This window comes from Vicugna pacos, chromosome 10 (assembly GCF_048564905.1).
Source record: "Vicugna pacos chromosome 10, VicPac4, whole genome shotgun sequence".
NCBI lineage: Eukaryota > Metazoa > Chordata > Mammalia > Artiodactyla > Camelidae > Vicugna > Vicugna pacos.
The window spans coordinates 73415962-73439070 of NC_132996.1; the positions used below are offsets into that span (position 1 = coordinate 73415962).

General features: G+C 55.7%; 1 protein-coding gene and 1 long non-coding RNA gene across 3 annotated transcripts in view; one reads left to right on the forward strand and one right to left on the reverse strand.

Moving 5' to 3' along the window:
- The window catches only part of KCNQ1 (potassium voltage-gated channel subfamily Q member 1), a 319441-nt gene that overhangs the window by 135172 nt on the left and 161160 nt on the right, over nucleotides 1-23109 (reverse strand). The window lies entirely within an intron of this gene.
- Nucleotides 58-21638, forward strand: LOC140699086 (uncharacterized). The gene is made up of 2 exons (XR_012077104.1): nucleotides 58-269; nucleotides 20325-21638. It is a non-coding gene; the product is annotated as an uncharacterized lncRNA (long non-coding RNA).

Consider the following 23109-nt stretch of genomic DNA (forward strand, 5'->3'; position numbering starts at 1 on the left):
ACGGCCGCCACGTCAACCCAAGTCCAGTGCCACCACCGCCACTCGGCAGACAGTCGCTGCGCCTGGCACGAGCGGGCTGCCCGGGCCGCGCTCGCCTCCGTGCCGCGCTCTCCTCGCGGCCGCACCCCGCTCAGTGCCGCGCTCGCCTCTGTGCCGCGCTCTCCTCGCGGCCGCACCCCGCTCCGTGCCGCGCCCTCCTCGCGGCCCCGCTGCGCTCCGGGTGCTGCCCGGCCCGGCGGCGCGGGCACGGGCGATCGCCGTGTGCTGAGGTGAGCTCCGCGTCGCGCGGGCGGTGGGGATGGCCGCGGTCAGCCGCTCAGCTCCCGGGGCCGGCCTGGCGGGCGCGCTCCGCTCTGCGCCTCGCGGAGAGCCGGCCGCGGTCAGGGTCGGAGTCCGAGGTCCGGGGTCCCGTGTCCGCGTCCACGTCGGGGTTCCGAGGCGGGGACTGGAGTTCGGGTCGCCTGTCTGCCTCGTGATTCCGACTGGAAGATCGGACGGTCGCGGTTCCGCGTCGGGGATTGGCGTTCGGGTCGCCCGTCCGCCTGCGCTTCTGAGGGGAGGATCGGATGTCGGGGTTCTGAGCGCGCGGTCGGATTTGCGCCTGGAGTTCACCTCGCGGTTCTGCGTCGGGGGTCCCGGTGAGGGTCGGTGTTCTCGGCTGGGGATCAAGTCCGGGTCTGTCGGAGTTACGACTGGAATTCTGAGTCGGGGATCCGAGTCCGGGGTCGGCGTCCGCGGCCGCAGTCCGCCTCGGGGTTCTCAGTCGGAGAGCTGAGCGTAGCGGTCCTGGTGGACGCTCGGGGCTCCGAGTCCGCGGTCGGGGGCCCGGGTCGGGAGTCGGAGCGGGCTCCGCTGTCCACCTTGTGATTCCGAGTCACACGTCGGGGCTGCGGGTCCGGGGTCTAGGGTCCAAGTCGGGATCAGATTTCCGAGTAGGAGGTCCTAGTCGGGGCTCCCGGCTGGGGACTGGAGCCGAAGTCGTGGTTCTGAGTCCGGGTCCAGGTTGCGAGTTGGAGATTGGGAGTTGGTGGCTGGAGGTCCGACTTGGGGATCAGAGTCTGGAATTGAAGTCAAGGTTTCTAGTCGTGGTGGAGATTTCTGAATCAAAGGAGGGTGGGGATTTTGGAGTCGGGATCACAGGTCCGAGTCCGGGATGGGAGCAGGAATCTCAGGCAGGTAGGCGGTGGGGGATGATGACTGGAGTCGGGGTGCTCAGCTTGGGCAGGAGCCCGGGACTACTGGTGGGGCAAGCTCATCACCATCCACTCCTGCTCCTCTGAAAACGTTGCCTGAGAGATGGGGATGAGCACCTTCCCACAGAATTGTTCTGGGCATGAGAGGGATTAATTCATACACGCAGAATAGTTCTGTCCTGGTTAGAGTGTCACAAAGTACAGTAACGTAACTCCTAATAACAAGAACGTTCACCTTTGAGGTGTGTTTCCCAGTCCCGTTCCTTGCGGCCTCGCCTGTGTGGGCAGAGAGCTCCCAGAGGGGACTTTCCCGGTTTGTCCTCTGCCGCCTGCCCCGCACCTAGCCGGGAGCCTGATACACAGCCTTGCTCAGGCAATGCTTGTTGAAGGAAAGCAGGCAGGCAGGATTAACCCGATTTCTATGGTGTCTCAAATGATCCATTTCTGCACCTGTTTTCCAGATACTCGCTAGGAGAAAAATTTAAGGATTGGGTTGCTTGATTACGGCCCTATTTTAATGTGTTTCCAAACATGCTAAAGAGAAAAGTGGGTCTGTTTCAGGATTTATGCTCCAGCTAGAGGGATCTTTTTAAATTGCGAATCAAAGCATGTCTAAATTCAAATAAGGAGAGCACAAGAAAATTACGAACTATTTCTCCTATGAACATAGATGCAGAAGTCCCATGTACTACAGTGTTAGCTAACTGAATCCAACAGTATATTAAACAATTCTTAAACAAGTGGGTTTTCTCCTCAGAATGCAAAGATGATCCAGTATCAGAAACTCTATCCGTGTGATTCACCATATTAAGAGACTAAAGGAGAAAAACCAAATGGTTCTTTCAATAGAGGCGGAAAAACTATATGATAACGTTTAATGCCTTTGTGTGATTGGGGGTGGGCACCACTTAGCCATCCGCAGCTAGAAGAGAACTCCCTTAGCCTGATACAAGTCATACACAAAAACTTTACTTTTCAGCAAACCTAACAGAGAGACCAAAAGTGTATCCGTTCCTTTAAGATAAGAAGTTCACTTAGGATGCCATCCTGGCTACCCTCTAACACAAGAAAAGGAAATGAAGAGAGAAAGAAAAAAAACCCTGCTGATCGTAAGATAGGTTGTTTGTATGAGGGTTCTTAAATGTTTTGGTCTCAGGACCCTTTGTACTCCTAAGTTATTGAGGTCCCCAAAGAGCTTTTGTTAATATGGGTTATATCTGTTGATAGTTACCTTCTTAGAAGTTAAAACTGAGAAACACTTAAAACACAGGACAACATAAGCACATATTCCAGTGGGATCAAGCTGCCTCTGGAAAACTCTTTAACTTTATGAGAGTGAAAACAGGAGAGGCAAGTGATAGCTGAGTATTGTCAGGAAAATGGTTTGGACCCTGAGAAAGAGTCTCAGGGGCTCTCTGGGGTCCTTGGACCGCACTTTGAAAACTACTGAGCTACATGAAAAAAAAAATTCAGCTTTTATAACTGAAAAAAGACTTAAGCAAAATTTTTGGATATAAGATTAACACCTTCCTAAGCATTTTTTTTATGCCAGTAATGAGTAACTAAAGAGCGTAATAAAAACTAAGGTAGCAATCAGAGTAGCAGCCAAATTTATATCAGGCCCAGGAATTAATGAAAAAGACTTTTATGAAGAAAAATTTTAAATTTTACTGAAGGATATAAAGAAAGATCTTTTGATACGGAGAGATATTCTGTTCTCTTGGATGGGGCAGTTTAGCACTAGAGGGATGTCAGGTTTCTCCAAATCTGTAAATTCAGTACAACTCTGCTTAAATTTCCAGTTGGAGCTTTTGAGGAACTTGACAAACATACTCTAAAGTGTATGTGAAAGAAAAAGATCTACAAACACCAAGTGAACTTTGAAAAAGGAGAACAGAGAAGGCCTTGTACCTGCAGACCCTGGGGCACACCCCAAGCCTCAGTAGTGGGAGCAGTTGGGGACAGGGGCCCAAAGAGACTTCAGAGGCAGCCCTGCACCTAGAGGAAGGTGGCATGAGATAAAGGAGGCACCACATATCTAAGGGGACTTCTTAAAGGATCATATTAGGAAAATTAGCTCGAAATGCAGAAATATGAAGTGGATTCCTATCCCTAGAAAAGCAGGCTCCAAAGGGACTTAAAGATTTACAAGTAAACAGTTGTTGACATTTGTTTAGTAGGGGAAACTGAAAAATAAGTTTAGGACCCAGAGTGGCCTGGGGCCCTTAAACAATACCCAGAAAGCACAAACCTCAAGACTAAAACTTCTGAACTTGAATACATGCAAATTAAGTATCTCTGTTAAATAAATCCATTGTGGCAAAGGTCAAAACTATTTTCACAGTACTGCTAAGACGTCGCTTGCCTTTTCCACTCTCAGTTATGTGACTCTGCCCAGGTTACAGATGACAAATTACAAGATATTTGAAACAATTAAAACTGATAAGGGAACAACAGCTAGAATATGCTAGAAAGGCCTGCAAATCAGTAAGGAAAAGGTGGGAAGCCCAAAAGAAAAGTGGTCAAAAGACGTTACTTGGCAATTGGTAGGGGGGTTAACAACTGCATACAAAAATGCTCAAGCTCGTTAGTAATCGGAGAAATGCAAACGAAAGCAACAGGTATTCCTCACAGGAGAAGAACTAGAAAGGAGGCCAGCGCCAGGCACCAGCGGAGACGCAGGAGGCCCCCCCCCCCCGCCGCTGCCAGCGGCTCGCCGCAGGCGCTGGCGTCTGGACGGCCATCCGGGGCTTCTTCCTCAGATGGAATGTTTAATACCTGCAGCCTGGCAGTTTCCCTCCTGGTGAACAGCTAGAGCCCAACTCACCAGAGCAACGAGGGGGCTGTGTGTGTGCACGCTCGGTGCGGCCCCGCCTACCGGAGTGGGGACTGCAACCTGGCACTGCGGGGAGGACTAGCCGTCCACTTCACAAAATGGAGACCTGTGGACACGGCACCGAGGGACACAAATACTGAACGGAACGAGGGCCTTGGTACACGGCTCTGTATTTAAGTTAAAATTACACACCACCCAGACATGCTAGAAGATACTCCATGCACCACCAGGGCACATGTGCACAAGGACAGAAATAAATTACACTGGAGCAGCTGTCTATAGTGGGAGAGGAGCAGGGGTGGAGAAGGGGACTAAACGGAAAAGCACAGAAAGGAACAGAGGGACGCCTCCCACAGACCCTTACAGGGTGACAGGGTTTCATCAACTTAGGGCTGTGATTAGCCCTATGTCTTATGCAGGAGAGTCCCAAAAGCCAAGAATGAATGAGTGAGTGTCCCTCCCCCGCCAGGCACCCTCTAGTAGCATCTATTTTTAGGAAATAAAATTTAAATTCCATCAGGTTTTACAAGATCTGCCTTACCCGCTGTCCTTCCTTCTCACTGAGCTCCTGTCACACCAGCCTTCTGCCTGTTTCTCAAACCAGCCAAATGCCTCAGGGCCTTTGCACCAGCTACTTCTGCTCGGCTTGCCCTTCCCATGACAATTCCTTCTCATCCTTAAGGTCTCACCTGAAATGCTGCTTGTCAGGCCGACCTCCTCTGACCCGCCATTTCAGTTGGCCCCTTCAGTCATTTGCTAGGTCAGCACTATGTTTCAAGCTTCTAGAACCACAGACTACACCGCAGCACTTTCTAGTTCCTTAGGCATCTACTTAGTTGTTGCCTGCCTGCCTCCTCCCCAGGAAGGGAGGCCCTGCGAGAGCGTGTCTGTCTTCCCTGCAGGGTCTGCGCACGGTGGTACGTCATGCATTTCTGCTGAATGGCTTCATTGATTTGTTGAATGAAGGAGGAGGCCAAGCCAGGGAAGTGCATCCATTTTCAGGAGGCAGTGCAGTAAGCAGCATGTCACGATCTCAGCCCTTCAGACCGAGGGTTCTCATGCCACGCTGATGACATTTGGGGCCAGATCACTCTTTGTTGGTGGGGAGGGGAGGCAGTTTTTTGTGTCGTAGGATGTTTAACAGGTTGCCTGGCCATTACTCAGTAGACACCAGTAGCACTCCCACGGTTCTGATAATCAAAAATGTCTCCAGACATTGCCACATGTTCTCCAGGGGGGCACCCCAGGTGAGGACCACTGTCTGAGACCATCTCTGGGGACTGGGATGATCTCTGTTCTGGCTCTTTAAACAAAGCAAGCCCCGGCCTGCACCCTGCCACATCCAGCACCCACAGCTCACCCTCTCAGTGAGAAAGGCCCTGACCTAGGCCTGGCCAGTTGGAGCGCCCCCTTTCCTGGCCAGCGGCGCACTTCAAGGCTGGTGGGTGCCTTAGGCCCGAGGCCATGGGCCGCCACTTGGGCCTATAGCTGGAATTGGCTTTCAGCTGCAGTCCCCAGGCCGCTTCCAGCACAGGCGCCTCTGGCTTGTCTGAAGTAGCGGTGGCCTGGATAGAGGCTAGGCGGTCTTGCTCACCTTCTCCAGTGAGTACGGACTGACGAGGGAGTGGATCTCGCTGGACAGCAGATCCAGAAGGTTTGCAATAAGCCCTAGGAGGTGGCGGCATCTGAGGGGGCCTCAAAGCAGGCCTGCGGTGGGGGGAGGGGGCGGGAGTGGCCTCTAACACTGTCCTTCCTTCCTCAGCCATTGCCACATTCCTCGGTGCCGGCTGGCCCTGGCCAGACTGTGTCCACCCAGAGTTTTGATCAGATCAGCCAGGAAGGCCTAGGAGACCAGAGCATGTACCCACTCCCGAGCCACCCCATCTGCAGAACTAAAGCCTTTCTCTAGGAGCCTTTCTTGGGCTGGGCGAGGCCCTTGTTTGCAATTTAAATGTGGCCTCGTTTATAGAAGAATCTTTACTGTTCGAAAAAGCCCTGGGCTTGGGCTCACCCTCCCCAGCAGCCAGGCTGCAGCCAGGAGGAGAAACTGATCTAACAGCCCTTTCTCCTGCTAATTGTAGCAATTAGTGTCAGAGAATAGTGACTCCCTGGGGGGCCGGTGCCCAGCTTGGGCCCAGGCCCAGCCACTCAGGCCGCTCCCAGGCAGGCTGGGCCCCCACTAAGGCTCTGACTGGGTTTCGAGGCGGGCACGGTGGGGGGTGAAAGGGCCAGGGCTGCCAGGCGCCCAGGTGAGCTGTGGCGGGCCGTGCACCTGAGCGCGTCAGTCTAGTGGCCACGTAGGTAACCCTGGGCTGTAACATGGGACCCTCCCGGAAGAGGGACTGATTGGAGCAAAGAGCCAGACCACGTGTGCCTGAGTGTGAGTGTCCAGGAGGGCAAAAGTGAGGACCACGCGATGGTGTGACAGGAAGCAGTCTTGGAGCAAATTACTTTTACAGAGTGGGGAGCCACTTCCCAGTGTGGCCCAGTGGGATCCTCTCTCCTCTCCCCTCTCCCTCCACAGGGGAGCGCCTGTTCCTGCATTCCGCAGGCTCACCGCTCTGGGGCCTGCGCCCTGCGCCCTCTGGGGGGCTGTAGCAGGCCCTCCCCGCGCGCACGTGCAGGCCGTGGCCACCAGTGAGACAGGCTGCGTGAGGCTGACCCTGGGCAGTGTCCTGCCATCTACACAGCACTTTTCCAGGCAGCGAGATCTGTCTGAGAGGCAGGGGGGCAATCATGGTCCCATTTTACAGATTTGGCTGTTGAACACATCTCCGTTGAAAACTCACCAGGCAGTAGGGGTTTGGTCGGAGCAGGAACTGAGCAGCCCCTGCCCTCGTGGGACTTGTGGTCTAGAGGGGCAGACACGACCCAGAGTGTGGATGGGTGTTTCACTGCACCCCAAGGGGAGTGCTCTGCAGGTGGGAAGGCAGGAGGTTCGTAACAGGAACCACCTGGATCAGGGGCTGTACCGGGAATTAGAGTGAAGTCCTGGAAGTTCCCTCGGGGAAGGTGAGGAGAGGCAGGCTGAGAGCTGCCGGCCAAGGGCCCTTGGTGGAGAGAGCCCCTGAGCCAAAGGGTCAGAAGGAGGCCAGGCGCCTACAGCACGAGGAGAGAGCTGCAGGTGCAGGCCGCGCCAGGCAGGCCATGCTGCCGCTGAGGACTTTGGCCTTGCTCCGAGTGCCAAGAGCCACTGAGAGGTCCCACGCAGGGAGTGACACAGTGGGGTTCGCATTCTGAAAGGATCTCCTTCCTCTGAGTGAAGAATGTAGTGGGAGAGGGCAGACACAACTGCAGTGTCCAGAGCGGTGGCCTGCCACAGGGCAGTGGGGAACGGGACGGGGGGAGCAGAAGTCATCTGGAGATACCGGGGTGAAAGCAGCCTGGCGTGGTGTTGGATTGACACAGGCAGCTAAGAAAAGGAAGTGGTGGGAATGATTCTAGGGTTTCTGGCTTGCATGGCTCCCAGGAGGGTGGCAGGGACCTTTGCTGTTGGAGAAAAAGCGCCTTGGGGTGTGGAGTGTGGAATGACAGATGCTGTAGAGGAAGCTGTCAGGCAGGTGACGGGAACGTGGGTCTGGAGGGTGGAGGGCGAGGCTGAAGACATGTTTGGGAATCAGGGACCCACAGACAGTGCCGGGAGTTGCACGTGCCAGGGGAGCAACTCGGAAACTGGAGAGAGAAGAGAAGCCAGCCCCGGAGAGGCCCCGAGGATCTCCGATGTTAGCAGCCAGGCCAGAAGGGAGAGTTTGCAAAGGAGACTGAGGACAGAGCCAGACAGGTGCAGGAAGGCCAGGAGACCAGGAAGGTGGGAAAGTCACCTGCCCCTGAGAGTCATGGCCCCTGCAGAGGCCAGGCTGGAATCAGTGTTCCCAGTCCTCTGACCATTGGCAGTGGATGACCACTGGCCTAAAAATGGCCCTGCTGGGATATTTCTCCAGCCAGTGTGGCTCTCTGCTGGCCATCTTTCCTCAGGCCAGGCGGAGACCCTCTTCTGAAAAGTCCTTCCTCCTCTCTCATTCCGCCCTTGGAATTGTGGCTACAGAGCTGCAGCGCTCGGGGCGGGGGGGAGCTGGGCTGCTGCCCGCTGGGGGGGGGGCTCGGCCTTGCTGAGCTATTTCATAACCTCGGAAGGGCGGAAAATCCCCCCAACCTTAACGCAAAGCCAGCAAGCTGAAAAATGGCCTTGAATAGGCTGAGATGAGAAAACAAAGCGACCGTCAACATGAGAGTCTTGGAGGGGGCAGGGGGCTTCAGCAGACCCCACGCAGACAGCAGTTTCTGGCTTCAGTGCTCAGACCCAGAGACGCAGCCGGGGACCGGGGACCGGGAAAGCATGCGGGGGGGCTGCAGCAGCCCTGCAGCTCAGCCCTCCTGATTAACCTTCAAACAGGCTTCAAAGGCTCAAAAGGGGTTAACTGCAGAGCCTCTCACTCCTCCGCTTGCTAATTTTTAAACGCAGCTGAGCTGAGTGCCCCTCCCAAAAGGCCCTGAGAGGGACTCTGCACAGCCCCCACCCCCTGGTGTCACGGAATCTGCGCGCATCCAGAACAGAGGCTCCCCGTCCCCCCCTCGTCCAGCTTGTTCTGATGCCTAAGACAGGACTTCACCCCAGAGCCTCTGCCCTCCATCCCAGCGCAGTGGACTTTAGTGCATGGCCGTGTATCCCAGATGAACCTTTGAGGCTGGCTTACCCTAACCCTAACCCTAACCCAAACCCCACAGAACCTGGACGGGAGCAGAGAGAGGCTTGGAGCCCCCAGAGACCAACCCCAGCAGTGGGAAGGTGGCAGCCCGGGATCCAGGGCCATGTGCACTGTGTTCTCACAGCCTGACGCCCAGTCTCCCTTTGACCCCTGCCTGCCAGGCCGAACTCACCGCACAGCTCGAGGGATGGGAGGAAAACTGCTCAGAAATTCTAGCCGATGCTCCCTGCACCCACCTGCCCTGACACACACCCACTGATTTATCCACTAAAACGTATGCACCCAGCCTGTGACTCACACCTCGACAGGCCCAGGGGTTCTGTCCTCTCTCATGTCACTTCTTGCCCAGCCCCTGACCCCTGTGGCACCTTCTTCATGATGAAGGCGGAGCCCCTCTCGAGCCCAGTGGCTGTTCCCAGCGCCCAGGGCCTGGCCCTGCTCTCACATGGCCACACATGCAGCCCCGGGACCCCTGCTATTCTCAGGGATGGAGACCGCCCTCCTAGTACAGATGTGTCACACGCCCGCAAAACAGCCACGCCAGCAGCGCCAGTGCTCCTTAACTGTGCAGCACCTTAACTTCATCACGTTCAACTGTATTCAATCCTTATAACAGCCACACAAGGAGGGAGGTACTGCCCACATGTGCAGAGGCAGCAAAGAGCAGCTTGGCCACATGGGGTGACTTGCTAGAGGCCACTGAGCACTGACACAGAATTTAGCCCTGTCTCTGGGGAGACCAGCCCTCCCTGTCCCCTCAGGGCTGGGGAGGGCTACAGGCCTTTGTCCAACTCTTTGTCTTAACCTTGGAAGAGAGTCATTTTCCAACTTTCAGCTCATGGGAGAGCCAGGCTGAGAGAGGGGAGGAGAGGCAGGGCCAGCCCTTAGAGCTCATGCCTTCTCAGCCTGTACATGGGCAAAGGTCAGCCCGGCTCTGGGCCACGCCGAGGCCCACCACTGCCATCGCTGTGGGGGAAGGCAGCCTCGGCACCCAGGAGGCCTTCCCTGTATATATGGGAGGGGGTGCCCAGAGAGATACCCAAGGCCATGGCCAGGCATTTGGGAGGGCCGAGCGCCACCCCACTAAGGTATCACTTCCCTTCCTCCATGGGCTACCTGGGAGCCTAATGCCACCCCTCCAACCAGCTTCCCAATGGGACTGTGCCCCACGCGAGTGCAAAGGGCAGCTGCCCCCAGCAGCCACTCACCTGACCCTGGCCCCCTTGGCAGGCCACTCATCCCACTGTCCCTCCCACTCCTGCTGCCAGGCCTGCAGGCTACTTGCTGGCTTCTTTTGTTCCTGAAATGTCTGGATGTCTGAGAATCCAGGAGATACCCCTGCTAATAGATTTCTCCATCATTCATTGATTCATCATTCATTCGGTCCCCCTTGTGCAGGCCCAGTGCTGGGACATGAGGGCCATCAGATGGGGTGTGCCTCTGTGAGCTCCCAGGCTGGCAGATGAGGCGAGGGAGCAGATCTGGGGCTGTGGGGTGGAACACGCTGGGGACGCTGGCTGGGCGGTGGCGAGGCTCCTTCTGAGCTAAGGAGGGAGGGTAGTTCTGTGGACACCTTCCCGGCTAGGGCTTGCCGAGGGGCACCAGGGCCTGGGCAGAAGCATAGCAGAGGGCAGGGGGTTTTAGGGGCCGGTGTACTGGCAGGGCTGCCCCTCCTCCACTCTCCCCATTTGCCCTCTCTTCCCAAGGCCACCAAAAAGGCTCCACGCTGTAAGGGGTGGGGCATCCAGTGAGTGGCATTGAGTCCCAGGGTCGGGTGGGAGATCATCTGTGCAGGGGCTGATAGGAACATCCCCCAAGGGCTGACTTCAAAGCCACTCGGTCTAACCCCCTGCATCAAAGGAAGCAGGCTGAGCTGTTTGAACATTAAAGCAGGGGGGAGGCACCTCCCCAGCCACCTGCATCTCCACAGCTTCTCTCCTCAGAGTCTCAGAGGCCCTCCTGCACAGGCTGGTAGGGGCCAGACCACCCTGCTCCCGGGCACATGAGCCACTGCTGCGGGGAGGGGTAACTGCCCCTCAGAACCTGGTGGCAGGTACCCCTGTATCCTGGGCCCTGCAGCCCTGGCTCTTCTGCTCATGCCCTGCCATTTTCTTAGGGCTCTTCTAGAGAGTTGACACGCTCCCCAATCCCCAAGGTGGAGGGAGCCCCCCACCCCACCCACTCAGATCCAGACCTTGCTGCATGACCTTTGGCCTGCCCTCTCCGCCTTGGGCACCTCTCCAGGGGGCCTGGACCCAATGGGCTCTTGGGGGATAGTGGAATATGAAGTGTGATGTGGCAGAACCAAATGGCAGCTCCAGGCCACCCGATTTAGATCCCAGTTCTAGCACAAATGAGGTGTGTGTCACTGGGCAGGGAACCTAATCTCTCTTTGCCTCATTCTCCTTATCTGTGAACCAAAATTAAAATCAGCAGGTACCTCTTGGGGTTGTTGGACTGGTAAAAGGACCAACTCTGCCCAGTGTTCAGGAAGACGCCTGCCTGGCCAGCAGTGAGCACGGGGAGCCGTGGTACTAGGGCCAGCAGACCTGGCTGTGTGAGCTCCGGCCGCCACGTGGAGCTGGAGCCCACGCCTGGTGTCATCCTGTGCCCTGGGGAGGACACACGCAGATCGGGGCCAGGGCTGGCAAACGACAGCAACTGCTGAAACCTGGGAGATGCCCCAGATGTGAGCGGGGGCCTGAGGAGGCTGCTTGAGTGGTGGTGCTTGGACTGTCCAGAGGCCTCAGTTTCCTCGTCTAGACAGAGGCTCGTCCTGGCACCTCCCTCCCAGATCGGTGGGAGAGTGGACGTGCCCTCGGTGGGCTCAGGACAGAGCCCTCCTTCCCCCTCTCTCAGGAGCTCTCTGCTGAGGCTGGGGTTTTTCCACCTGGCCTCCCTCCCCCGCCCCACCGGGTCCCCTGCCTGACCCTAGCATACCCAGGCCCCAGAAGCACAGACTCCTCGCTGCAGCCGAACGGGTGTGTGCGCCTGGGCCCTCCCTCACACGGGAGACATCAAAGGGAAGCAGGAAGCGGCGGCCGGCTGACCCCCAGCAGGCGGAGGAGAGCAGTGTCACTGCTCAGCCTGCGCCCGACTGCTGGGGATTTTCCATCCCACCAGGACTTCCGCAGGACACCCCGACTCTGGCTTTTGAGGCGCCTTGGGAATCAGGGTCTGGGCTGGAGCCTGCTGAGGCAGGGCAGGGGGCCTGGAGAGCATGGCCAGGGACGCCAGGAGGCCCTTGTCCTCAGTCTCCCCATGACCTGCTGTCTACTGGCACTGGGACCTGGCTGGGGAGGGAAGGCCACAGATCTGGCGAGGGCTCGAGAAGAATGGGGAAGGGACCCGCTCCTCCCCCTCCAGCCACGCCTCCCTGAGAGGGGTCAGGAGACCAAGGACACCCAGGAGGCTGTGTTAAGCGTGTCAGGGAGAGGACTGCACAAACAGTCCCAGGTCCCCAGGACAGCTCTCAAATCCAGTGCAGGAGGCCCAAGGGTGTGTCTCCACCTACCAGAGCCTTCTGCGGAGTGTAGCACTGAGGGCAGCCGCACGCTGGCCAGATTGTCCCCGCTCTCAACCCAAGGCCATGCGGCCTGGGGACCCAGCACTCCCTGCAGCCTGCACCTGATGGACAAGTCCCGCCTCAGCTGTCTCCCCTTCAGTCTGTGATGCGCTCCCCTCAGGGCGTCCGTGTCACTCTCTGGGACCCTCTTCTCCTAGAGCTGAGACTGCCAGGTCTTCACCCCAAGCTACCGGCCCTGCCTCCATAAGCCAGGCCTGGCCCTGGTCCTCACCTTCACTCCCCAGGAGGATGAAGCAGATGTGCCCTGGGTCACAAGGGCCCTCATGGGCCTGCGCTGACGGTGCCAGTGGGAACGCAGACACTGGCCAGCGGGAGCTGTGCCTGAGGCCGTCTGCTTGTTCTGTAGGGGTGGGCAGAGGGGGGCTTGCTCCAGAGAGGATGTACTTTTGTAGTTGGAAGCCAATGGTCCAGACTGAAAACGGGGCTGGGTAGGACATCCCAGCCTCTAACACGGGTTTGCCGTCCAAGCGGGGACCCATATTTGGCACAGAAGGTCCTGTGCAGCCCAGAGCTCGGCCTAAGAGCAGATGTGCTCACATGGAGAGTGCTGGCAGCCGGGCTGGCGACCCGGTTACAGCAGCTGTCCCTGCAGGAACGTGCCGCCCGGGCTGGGAGCTGCTGTTCAGGGGCTGCGCAGGAGGCCCTGTGCTGGGGGCGGGCAAGGGTATCTGTTGGTGGGGATTGTTCCAGAGTAATCACAGAAACTTGGCAGGAGGGGCTCTGCACGTGCGGGTCCAGGTCTCACAGTCAGGGGTTGAGGTGCCCTTGCCCCACTGACAAGTGTGTGCCTCCCCCAGCCAGGCAGACTGCAGTGTGGTCTGGGGTCCGGCCCCCCAAGCCAGTGTCACTACTGGGGTGAGGATGTTCCTCGCATCCATGCGTCAGAGGACCTGAGGGTCACAGAGTCAGGCTGGAGCCGGTTGGGGGGTTGGGGGGACAGGATGGGTGGGCACAGCTGTGTTCTCAGGAGCGTATAGGCAGCCCCAGAAGTGAGGGAGTGAGACAGGGCGAGTGACCATGCCTTACCACTGACGCAGACCTGCTAGAGGCTGGCCCAGCACCCTTCTCTACTCTCTCATCCCCTGGATGGGTGGGGGCCAGAGGGGGCTAGAGCAAGCCCCACCGTGACTCTCCTAGAAGCGGACTGAGGCCCAGAGTGTGCAGGCTGATGGAGAGGGGGCCAGGACTCACGCAGGCTTGTCCACAGAGGGCATTCGGCTCGGCCCAGGCGATGGCCTAGCCCCTGGCAAGCCAGGAGGTGGCTGGGAAATGAGCGGGCCCACTCCACCTAGGAGTCCTGTTCTGGGGAGCGGCTGACCTTGTAAGGCCCTTTGGGCAGACTGACTCAGAGCACCGGGGGCAGGGGCCTGTCTCCATAAGCCTCAGACCCCAGACTCAAAGGCCTAAAGCCCGCATGGGGCCTCTGGAATTAAGGTGCCTGAGTGAGGGGCCGCGGGGACCACCCTCCCAGCCCACGTGGAGTGACGCCGCCGCGCCCCGCACTGTGAGCCTGGTGGTCTGTGGGCTGCCGCTGCACGGCGGGGCCGGCGTCGCACGCCTAGGTGTAAGCGAGCCGCTGCTGTGGCCCATCGGAGGGAAGGCACGCTGGGTTTCTGGGGACACTGAGGGCTTCCCATTCAGGGTGCAGTTCCATGTGAAAGGAGACCCGTGGACACCCATCCAGCCCCAGTGACACGGCTATTGTGCGCTGGGCTGCCCGTCCCACACAGGGGAATGCTCTGTCCAGAGGGGGGCCCTTCCCTGTCTGTTCAAGTCTGCCCATCAGACCCTCTGTGCCATTCGGAGCTCCTCTCCTCTCCCCAAATCTGTAATTCTCCCAGGTTGTCCCATGAGGCACACGTGTTAAATCCAGGAAGTGAGAGTGAGGCAAAGATGGGAGGAAGCTGGTGCAGGCAGAGCAGCGGAACTGCAGGAATGGAAGCCCCTTCCGTTTGCCTTCAGCCGTCTGGTGCACACAGAGGGCGCCGTGTGGGGCAGGAACACAAACCTGCTTTCTCCTGTTGACCTCGCCCGTGCCTCAGGCTGCTCTCTGAAGGAGGCTGGTCGTGGGCTTGCCCCAGGAAGGGAGACTCCTCGCCCCTGCCCGTGGCTGGGGCAGTCTGCGAGGGACGGTGGAAGGCAGGACCTTCCCTCACCCCTTCTGGGTAAGCAGGCCTGGCTGGGGGCGCCTCCCCGGTTCCCTCCCCCAGAGCCAGCTCCCTGGCCGGCCGGCGAGCCCGTTCTGCTAGGAAAGCTCAGCCTTGGCTCTGGGGCCATAGACACGGGGCATGCTTGTCTGCAGGAAGGACACTTCGAGGACACTGAGAAAGCAAATGTATTGCTTTTCTAACCCCTAACAGTGGAGAAGGAGGAAGAGGAGGGAGGTCAGCTAGAAAGTTCTGGAACACAGTCTGTTTACCAAATAAACGTGTTTTCAAATGAAAGAGAATGCTGCTGGGAGCCGAGGAGTCAGTGGGGACAGAGCTCCCATGGCACCCTTGGGCTGCCTGCGAGGAGGACTGCACAGATACACATGTGGCGGGTCACTCTGGCCACGTCAGCTCCCCTCTTGTTAAGTTACTTAAGACAATCAGAGAAGGGCGCCAGGCACGGTCGGTAGCAGACAGCTGCCCGTCTCCTGGCAGAGCCCTGCCCAAGCCCCCATGGGCACGTCCCTTCCTCAGCTCTGCAGGGGACCCCGTTCTCAGCGGAAAGGTCCTCTTAAGAGGTGGTATGAAAGGGGTCCGAGTTGCTGTGCAAGTTTATGAGTTATTTGCTCTAAACAATATCTCGATAAAGAGGAAGGATGAAGTTAGCTGGTGTCGATTAAGGAGAGGCAGAGCTGCCTGGGAAATGCTTCTAAATGGAAAGAAAAGGCAGTCATCGGGTTCTGTCCGACTAGGAAAGATGTCCTGGGGAGAGTACCTCTGGCCATCTTTTGTGTTTAAGATTTGGAAGAAAGAGGCAGCGGTGAGTGTGGGGCCAGGGAGAGGAATCCAGTGAAGCCGCGGTGCGAGACGGAGGCCGAGGTCTGCGGGCACAGAGCAAGGGCGGCCGCCCTGGTGCACAGGCCTGGAGGGAGTGAGGAGGGCCTAAGGCCCAGGCTGGGCCCCAAGACCATCCAGCCTGGAAGCAGTGAGATAAGAAGTCAGGGAGGACTCCAGAGCAGAGAGGAAGAAGCAGGTTGGTTCAGGTTATGTCTGAACTAAGCTGGCATTCACGGCCGCAGTCAGTACACAGGGGCTTTTACTTCTTTTAAGTCTCGCTGTGTTATAAATCTTTGCTTCTTCTCAGCAGTTAGAAATGTTTACTCTGAACAAAGCCCTGTGTTTTAACACGAGTCATGTTTTAATAGGAAAACCATCTTTGATGGGACCATACGCGATTCCTGCTTTTCCCCGACCAGCCAGAGCCCTAGGGCCAGCCTTTGCAGGCAGTAGTGACAGGCAGAGAGGCCTAGCGCTTGGCACAGAAAGCCTGTCCTCCACATGGCTGGTCTTGCAAACCATCGCCCATGCTCAGGTCAACAGGCTGCAGAGGCCAGGACCCAGGACCTTCGCTCTGTCCCTCACCTCCGGAGCGCCCTCATTCAGAGCCTTTAATCGGGTGCTGGCCCTGCTCCTGGCGCCAGCCCTTCCCTGTGCCTCCCGAGTGCTGAGAGTTACCCTGGGAGCAGGAAGCCCTGGAGGCCCCTGGCCCTCAGGCTCGCGGGAGGCTTGCCATTAGGAGGGAGGAGCAGTCGTCCTCTCTCGGGGCAGAGCGAGGGCCACGAGGCCAGGAAGGCACCTGAACGCAGCCTGGCGGCAGAGAGGCTCCTGGTCTCATCGTGCACGGCCTCCTTAGGTGCCGCCTTTTTCTGTCCAGGAGCATCTGCCATCCACAGGCCTCGGTGTCGTGACCTACAAAGACTGAAGTGGTCCTATACACTGGGCCCCCGGGCATCACCAAGGCGACTGCATTGGTACACTTCCCTGTACCTCCGGACTGGCAACAGAAGGGAGCAGGCTCGTGCGGGAGAGATTTTGTGATTAGAGACTTTTGGTAGATTCTAGACTCTGGCTGCCATGGGCTGTGTGAGGTGAGGAGCGGGGTGAATGAGCCCCAGGAAGAGCACCAGGCCTCACTGCTGCTGCGACCCCCCCACAGCCTTGCGGGCCCCTGTGAGGAGGGCGGACCACAGCCCAGCTCCCGGGCCGGACTGGCCCGGTGCGGACCCCCCAGCCCTGGCTTGTTCGCGCGTGAATTCATCAAACATTCACAGAGTGGCCATGACGGGCTCTGTGCGGATTAAGCACCAAGATAATGCTGAACAAAAAGACGTGCTCTGCCTTCGCTGGCCTTGGGATCGAAGGAAACAGCTCGGACCCCTTCGCCACAGACAAACACCCAGTTATACATTAAGAATGGGGAGGATGGGTTCTCTGCGGTCCAGTCTGGGGCTTAGACATTGGCCACTCCGAGGCAGGGGCATAAGTTGGCCCCCTCCTGGGGAAGCAGAGAAGGTCACGAGAGACCTTGGCTTGTCTAAAATGATACCAAGAGAATATTCCAGGGGCCGTGGTGACTTCAGCAGAGCCACTGCTCAGGGTCACTACTAGCTTTGTGACTCTGGGCCCCAGGCTTGACCTCTTAAGCCTCAGGTGGATTATACATAAAACAGGAGAGAAAATATTCTTATGTCAAAGCTGCCATGATATGAGGATTAGTGACATGATGTTTATAAAGCACTGCGCACGGGGCCTGGCTGAGGGCAGGTACAAGTACTGTTATTATTTTAGGAATATTTTTTAGCCCAAAGATGTGTGTAAGGGCTAGCAAGTTTTCTCCTCACCAAGATGTAGCGTCGAGTCTCCTTTGGACCCAGGTGCCCAGGGCATGTTGGCGAGACCAGACCCTCTGAGAGAGTAGGGGTGGCCCCTGCCCAGCTCCTTCTGGCCCCAGGGCTTGCGCTCGGGAGAATGGACACACCGGGCCAGGGGGCACCCTCTCCTCCAGCTACCGTCAGGGCAGTGCCCTGAACCTTCTAGGTCCTTTCAGCTCCTAGAGCCTAGACCACGGCCCCAACACACCTGCCCTGGGGGAGGCTGCAGGAGTCTCAGATCAGAGCACCTCTGGCCCTTCTTAGCGCAGGGGGTGCAGGGCGGGGGTAGGCACAGCTAGAAAGCTTCAGAAAGCGAAAGGCGAGTTCCTTCCAGGCTTCACCGGTAGCCCAGCCTGGACCAGGTGGGACGCTTCACCAAACTCCATTGCCCATCAAGGGGGTCTGAGGTCGTGATGGTCAGCTTATCCCACCCCACCCCCTCGGAGCTTTCACAAGGATTCCCATTGTTTGTCTGCAATCACCCCAGCCTCAAGGGCTGTCCTCTACATGGGGGTGAGCAGGGAGCTTCAGGATGCCCAGGGTCCCAGAATTAGAGAGGGAGACGGAGCTGGAGCTGGGTGGGCTGATGGAGAGAAAGTGAGGCCCTCTCTAGGGGGGCGTTCAAGATAGGAGTGCCCCCCTCCCAGCCCCACAGGACGGCCCCAGGGCTCCCAAGCTGCTCCTCAGGGCTCCCTGAACTCTTGCATCTAAGCCCCCACGGAGCGGACAGGCTTCCTTCTACTTCACTCTCCATCAGACATAAATGATGTAAACAGGACTTTTTTTTTTTTCTGAATCCTGTTAGCATTCAGAAATAGAATTGTTGTACAAGAATTTTTTAACAAGAAGGAAATCCTGCCATTTGTGACAACATGGATGAATGTGGAGGACAGTGAAATAAGCCAGACACAGAAGGACAAATACTGTATGATACCACTTCTATGAAGAATCTAAAACAGCCAAGCTCATAGAAGCAGAGAGCTGAATGGTGTTGCCAGGGGCAGGGGGAGGGGGCAGCTCAGAGGAATCTGTCAAAGGGCACGGAGTTTCAGTTCTGCAGGATGAATGAGTCCCAGAGAGCCGCGTCCAGCACAGCGCCTGTGGTCAACAGTGCTGCTTTGTATGCTTCCAGATTTGCCAAGAGGGCAGAGCTTATGTTAAGTGTTCTTATGAAACAATAATGTACATAATAAAGAGGGCGGGAGGAAGCTTTTGGAGATGGTGTAAGTTCACGGCCTAGGTTTTGGTGATGGTCTCACAGGTACATACTTACCTCCACATCCATCACGTTGTATACATCAACTACGTGCAGCTTTTGTATGCCAACTACTTCAGTAAAGTAGTTAAAAAAAGCAAATTAAAAGCAAAACAAAGAACTTTTTCACAGGAGGTTTTTTTGTTTGTTTGTTTGTTTGAGGTATGTTTTAAAATAATCACATCCTTCATGAAATCTTTCAGCATCTCTTTGTGGAGCCAAAATTCCACTGATGCCCAACTCTGACAAGACTGGCATAATAAAGGAATGCATGCCGACTTCATCTTTGGCAGTTAGTGCAGAAAGAGGGAAGGTATTAGTAGCCAGGGTCCATCAGCTTTAAAAATACAGCCTAAGGAGGGTCACGCCAGGAACACAAGGATCCATGCAACAGTGAATGGATCCTTGGGATGAGTCTCTAGGGAACTGTGGTGAGTGAGAACTGTCAGTTTCAAAAGGTCCGTTACTGTACGGTTCCATTTACAGAGTGTTCTCGTAGTGACAGAAGTAAAGCAACGTGGCACTGATGAGTGGTTCCCCGGGGCTGAGGACAGCGTGGGACGGGAGGGACGTGCGTGTGGCTACACGAGGGACCCGGGTGACAGGAGCTCCCCCATATCAATGTCTGTGTCCGGGCTGTGATCTTGTCCGACAGTTTGCAAACTGGGTAAAGGCTATGTGGAATCTCACTAATGTTTCTTATAGCTAGCTGCTAGCTGCGTGTGAATCTATAGTTATCTCAAAATGAAAAGTTCCATTAAAAAAAGTCGTCTTCCTGAAAATACCCAATAATGAATTTTAAAATGTACAAAATCTATACAAACAAAGGGCTGAAAAATAGCAAGGGACGACGGTACAACTGATTTGAACATGTGGATAAATCCTATTTTTTGGCTAGAAAGTCTGTTTTTGTTAAAAAGATAGTTTGAAGTTAGTCTAATTGATTGCAGTTTCAACAGAAAATACCACAGAATATAGATGGTCACACAGAGTTGCTTTTTTTCTACCAAGCAAGCTGAGTCTATAGTTTATGTGAAAAAATAAAAGAACACGTACGCAAGTCCCGTAAAATTCTGAAAAAGCAGCTTCCAGCGCTGTCCGGTGCGGCCGGGCGCCCCGCGCACCGGCCAGGCGGTGGGTGGTAAAGATAACCCGTCGTCCCAAACGGTCTCACGAAGGTGCGACTGCGCTCCTTCCTGAAGGCGATTCTGCCCGTTCAGACTCCCCTCCCCACTGACCCTGTCAGGCACCCCCCGTGAGAACGTGAGCTGGCGTAGACACTCGTCTACTCGGCACGCAGACCCCCCCGCGTGTCAGCACCAGTCTGTGCGCGTCACGTGAGCGATTTGTTTACTCTTCCCAGGAACCCTCTGTGGAAGGCACGCTTGGTCATTATCCCCATTTCGCAGATGGGGAAACTGAGACTGAGGTTAAATGACTCAGTCAGGGTCCCGCAGGTGGGAAGCGGCGCCTCAGGATTTGGGCCTGGACTGTGGTTCCAGAATCTGCTCCTAAGCACTCATTTCTATTTACAAGTCAGTAAAGGCGAGCATCAGGCAGCGGGGCAGGGGCCAGGGCAGTGTTTCCCCAGGGTGAGACCGGAGAGGCACATGGCACAAGCGGCCCGGACTAGAGGAGGGCACTGAGTCACTGCTGTCCAGGTCGCGACCGGAAGCCACTTTCGCCTGCACTGGTGACGACAGTGTCAGTTTGTTTCCTCTGTGGCCGTCGGCCTAGGGAGGGGCTGGCTACATGTTATACAGACTTTGTTTCTTATTGCAGGCTTTTTCCTCCTTAAATTAGGTTTATTTACTCTCTTGTTCTCTCTTGAGTTGCTGAATTCAGTTTTCGTTAAGATGCCCTGAAACTGTGATTGTGCATGTGCAGGAAATGGCCTCGGGGTCAGACCCGCAGCCCTGTGCGTCCCCTGTCTGGATTCTGCCGTGTGAGCGAGCCTCAGAAGAAAGAAGTGCCCCTGTTCCCTGACGTTATTAGACCCCGAAATGAGGACTCAGTCCCCAGCGCTCCAGCTTCCCATCCAACTCAAGAGCTAACCCTGTGTCTCTGGAGTGTTTGGTCTGAGGCCATGCCATGGAGTCCCTGCTGACTGTTCTGTGTGACATGTAACAGAGACGGGGGCGGCCCTGCCATATTCTTAAGTACATCGTAAAGTTCACAAGTCAAATAACCAAGTCTTGCCCATCACCAGGCCCGCCGGACTTCCAGAAGACTGTCTAGGAATAGACACATTAAGGGAGAGTTTGAAATATGGTAAAGGTAACAGCTTAAGTCAGTGGAGAGAAGATGATGCATTCAAATGAACAGTGTTAGGAGAACTAGTTAGACATACAGAAATGAATTGGATGAGTTGGATTTAACAACTCCTTACGCCAGAATCCAAGTACAGCACTATTTAAAATGTAAAAACTGAAATAAAGATGACAGAAGAAAACATGGGACAATTTATTAAGACAATCTCAGTACGAAATTTTTTCAAAATTTAAGACTAGGACTTCAGATCACAAAGGACTTGCCAGAGCTGACTGTGCCAAAATTTAAAAATTGTGAAGTCCAACGGGAAAAAATGGACCCCAAATTTGAACAGTTTGTACAAGGAAATTACCACGGGCTTCTGGAACGTAGAAACAAGCTCAACTTTTAATAAAATATAAGAAATGCAAACAACCCCCAAATCAACAAGTCCTGCCAGAGGAAAAATATAGACACAGAAAGACCAAAGGAAACTGGGATAAAATACCTTCATCGAATGAGAGCACGGAGAGACGGTCACAGAGACAGAGAAACAAACGCTTCCACTTGCTTGAAAAGATAAAAAGCTCACTTACGATAGAAGAATCGCAAATTAACACTGTAGTAAGCTGTTTCTCATCAATCAAATTTATGGAGATAAAACCTGCTCAGCCACTCGTCGGTGAGGGTGTGGGGGACAGGCATGTCTGCTCAGTCCTCCAGCAGTATAATCGGGCACAAGCCTTTGTTTGGCAGTGCCCATCAAAACAGGTGCAGGCGCTTCACCCGCGCCGGAAATGGGGGGAAGACGCACCTCTGGAGGTGAATCCATTTAAAATAGAGACCAAATTTTCACGAAAAATAGATTTGGGAAGTTATCTTGAGAAACAGCGATAATGTTTATGAAAATAAGATTACCTTACGTATAATAAATTGTTCAAACTGCAGATATCTACTTGTTTCAGAAAAAAAGTGAATTGAGAGAGGTCGCGGTGTAACGTCCGTGAACGGGACGCGGCAGCGCGGGAGGGCGCCGCTTGCTTCCTGGCGGGCTCTGGCAGCACTTCCGCACAGAGGGCTGTTCCGTAGGAGGCAGGGCTTCGTGCTGCACCCAGGGCCACCCTTAACCTTGTGTTATTTCATCCGCTCTCCTTTGAAATGCTTAGCTAGGCATCAGCCTGGATTTCCTCTTCCATTGGTAACCGGTTTACCTCTGCCTAACTTCCTAATCTCTGGTAGAGAGATTCTTCAATTTCACATCCCTTAACTTCATGAAATCTCGCACCGTGACGAGAATCACAGTTCTTCACAGTGACTTCCTTTATACTGTCCTTGTTTGGTAGGAGACAGCCTGGGAGCCTCAGTTGACAGAGAGAGAGCAGGGTAAGACGGGCGGGGAGAGACAGCAGTGCTCAGTGGGACGGGGTGTTTCTGAGGGCCTAATTTTATAATCGGGCAGCTCGTCAGTGGGTATTTGGATGGCTAATGGCTGCCTTTAGCCGCGCTATACATCCATCAATAGGGGACTTGTTCCATACATTGTGGAACAATGGAGCGCTCTGCAGCTGTGAGTGAAAGGCAGAAGCGCTGGACGTCTTAATATAGACCCATCTCCAGAACACGCAGGCATTTTCCCTTTGAACAGTGCACACTGGGGCCGCGTGCTTACCAAGAACTGGGAGGGCTCGCTGAGTGAGAGCTGAAAGGGTTCCTCCCAGCATGACGCCTGCGGAGACGGGTCCCAGCACAGTCCACTGGCCAGGGCTCCGGTCTCTTCAGATGCCCAGACCATCAGGCGAGTAGGCCACCTCCTGCCAGCTGCAGTCAAGGCAGTGCTGCCCTCGGAACTGCTTACTCAGGCCTTAGTGAGCAGCCCACCTGTGTGTCCTTTGATGGAAAGCCCCCTGATGAACACCCAGCACGATCTCTAGCCTTCCCACAGGTCTCCTGCCCCACAACCTAGGTGCCATTTGCAGGCGGCCTGGGTCCCCGTGTTCACCAGAAACGGAACCGGTGCCAGAAAGACTAGAGCTCCCACAAGCACAGCCCCGTCTGGGGAAAGCCCAGCCCAGTGGACGGAGAGCAGAGGCCACATTCCCTCAAGGATCCTGGCCCCTGTGCGTGCGCGTGCCCCGCAGTGGGCTGCTCTGTGATAATCAGCCTTGTCGGGCAGCTCTGAGTACGCCCTAACGCACAGTCAGTCAGCAAGGCAGACCGCAGAGATCCCCGCGTCTGTCTGTCTATCTAAATACTATGCTACCATTTGTGTGAGAAGGAGGTGAATTCTAAGCGCACACACAGACACGTCTGCCCACATGACACACTCTGGAAAAATTCAATAGGAGACTTAACGAGTAACCTTTAGGGAAAGAAACTTCAGAGTTAGGGGCTGGGGTGGGGCAGCCTGGGTTTTGCCATAGTC